We start from the raw sequence: 2,706 nt of genomic DNA on the forward strand, positions 1-2,706 counted from the left end.
CTCTAGCTTATGGGGTGCAGTGTGAGACAAATAAGAGCATGACTCTTTGGTTAATGTGACAGTATGCACATTTTCAAGTGACTTTTTCTTAGACAAGAGTTGTTTCATGAATTTAGTATAGGCAGGCACTTGATTAACTAACTCAAGGAAAGGCACTTGTACATTCAAGCTACGAATAACTTTTTCAAATTTATTGAAAGATATTTGTTCCTTCGTCGGCACTAGTCTTTCCGGATATGGGGCTGTAAGAAGTAGCTTAGCCCTCTCCTCTAAATCGCGCATGCCGGTATCCGTGGACTTAGGCTGGAAGTCCACTACTTTCTCCTTGTTGAACCTTGAACCCTCTTCAGACCGTCTCAAATGTGAACCATTGATCGACATCGGGTCGTACTTTGGAGCCGGGACTGACCCATCAGCACTCGGGTCTTTCCCCAATATTTTCGGGACTGTCGTGCCCCGAAACAAATGATCCCTCAAGTTATCAGGCATAGGAGGACGAAAAATCTCACTATCAGCAGCGATCTCAGTCGATCGACCGGTGATGTCAGTCGATCGAATGAGTTGAACAGGACTAGAAGCTCCTGTAACCCGTACTTTAGTCGATCGACCGGGTATGTCAGTCGATCGACTGATATACCTGGTAGACGCCTTTTTCTTTCCTTTGCTCGTTCCAGATTTGTTTTGATTCGGTTTTGCCTCATCTTTCGCAGTGTCATCCTCGACCATAGCAGGCCCCTCCAGGGTAGACCCACTCCTTAAAGTTATGGCATTTAGGGTGTCTTTCTGGTCAGTTTGAGTCGGTAAGTGTCCCGGAGCTCGAGTGGTACTCTTGCTAGCCAACTGAGTAATTTGGCTCTCTAGCATCTTCATCCCGGCCTCTCTAGCTTGGGACTCCTTCAGCAATAAGTTCTTCAACTCAGTGAACTCGGAATTTTGGGATTGTTCTTTGCTTTGCGGCAAAGACATAGGGAGGTTTTTGATATGGTTGTTTGTGAGGGGGCACATAGGCTTGCTGCTGCTGCTGTTGTAGAGGTTGAGTCGGATTCAGGACATTCTGGCTACTCCACCTCATGTTGGGGTGGACATTCGGCTTGTAGTACGTGTTTGTCTGCCTATAGTGTTGAAAGGCAGCACAAGACTAAAAGGGGGCAGAACAATTCTCTGAGACATGCCTCTCAGCTCCACATCTTCTACAGACGAAAGGATCGTCTGAAACAAATAAGTTAACATGGTACATCCCTCCTTTAGAAGCTCCTCCTAACTCATATTTGTCAAACCTTGTAGTGAGAGCTTCTAGTGCAGCAACAGAGGAAGATTCAGCAGCTCTCCTCTGGTTTCCTCTCAATTCCCATATTCAGCCTTATGAGTGGCCAAATCATCGATGATCTTCCACCCCTTAGTCTCTCCCATGTTCTCAGCAAATCGGCCATTGGCTGCAGCGTCCAAAATAGCCCTCTGATCGTCATACAACCCATTATAGAACTGGTTGCAAAGACTCCATTTTTCGAACCCATGGTGCGCTATGGTTTGCACCAATTTCTTGAAACGGACCCATGCTTCATAAAATTTCTCATCAGGCCCTTGTTTAAAGCTCGTGATCTGAGCTCTAATGGCATTCGTCTTCGAGGCAGAGAAGTACTTTTTGTAGAATGCCAAGGCCAAAGAATTCCAGTCGGTGATCCCATGAGCGGCTCGGTCTAGATCTCTATACCACTCCCTTGCAGCATCACGAAGGGAGAAAATGAACATGGTCTCCTTGATCTGGTCTTGGGTCACACCGGTCGGCGGGGGCATAGAGCAGCAATAATCAATAAAAATCTCCATGTGCTTGGCTGCATCTTCATTTGCAGCTCCCCCGAACTGGTTTCTCTCAACCAGGTTAATATAGGAAGGCTTCGGCTCGAATTTTCTCGCCTCCCCAGGTAGTTCGAATCTTTGTAGAGATTCGCAGCTGTCGGCTCTGAGTGACTAGCAATGGTTTCTTCTTCAGCCATGACTGGGATTTCTGGAGAAGTGACTGTCTCAGCTGAAGAAATTGAAGTAGGAGATGTAGGTGGATCTTCCTCGAGCAGAGCGTTCTCGTAGTAGCTTGACAGAGTACTCAGCTCTTCCTCTGTCGGTAATATCCTTTGTGATCATCTCAACTCGCGCAAGGATTTCTCGATCTTAGGATTGAATGGTACTAGTTCACCACCCTGTGACCTGCGCATAAGAAGAAACTACAAAAAGAATATAAGAAAATTTTAAGGAACGGAAGTCCCTTAAACTAGAGAAAGACTAAATAAAAACAACTAAAAATTATAACAATTCCCTCCCCGGCAACGACACCAAAAGTTGATACCCGTCGTGAGGTGTCAAAAATAAATTTATAATCTCCAACTACAACTATAGCTAGTGGCAGTCGGGTCGAACCACAGAGAGGCAGACGTAATTTCTAGTTGTTTAAATTCGGTCTAAGGTAACAATAAAGTGGGGGGTTGATTGGATTTGGTCTACAACTAATTGCAGTAAAAGAAATGTAAGCTAATGATATATATGAAATCAAGTATAAAAAGAGGTACTAGGATGGTCGGTTCGTTATAGCTTCGGCGGCAGCATACTAAACAGGTCTAAATCAAACACATGAGGCGGAAATAAAGAGGTCCTCTCGGTCCACTCTTAACAAATAGCATCTTTCGATCTCGCTATAGGTCCCTAATATCACTA

The 2,706-nt window shown here is 45.0% G+C and overlaps 1 non-coding gene across 1 annotated transcript; it reads left to right on the forward strand.

Annotated features, from left to right (window-relative positions):
- The first annotated feature begins 1,507 nt into the window (after positions 1 to 1,507).
- Positions 1,508 to 1,614, forward strand: LOC141644993 (small nucleolar RNA R71). Its single transcript, XR_012544591.1, has one exon. It is a non-coding gene; the product is annotated as a small nucleolar RNA R71 (small nucleolar RNA).
- The last annotated feature ends 1,092 nt before the right edge of the window (positions 1,615 to 2,706 follow it).

Source organism: Silene latifolia, chromosome 2 (assembly GCF_048544455.1).
Source record: "Silene latifolia isolate original U9 population chromosome 2, ASM4854445v1, whole genome shotgun sequence".
NCBI classification, from domain to species: Eukaryota; Viridiplantae; Streptophyta; class Magnoliopsida; order Caryophyllales; family Caryophyllaceae; genus Silene; species Silene latifolia.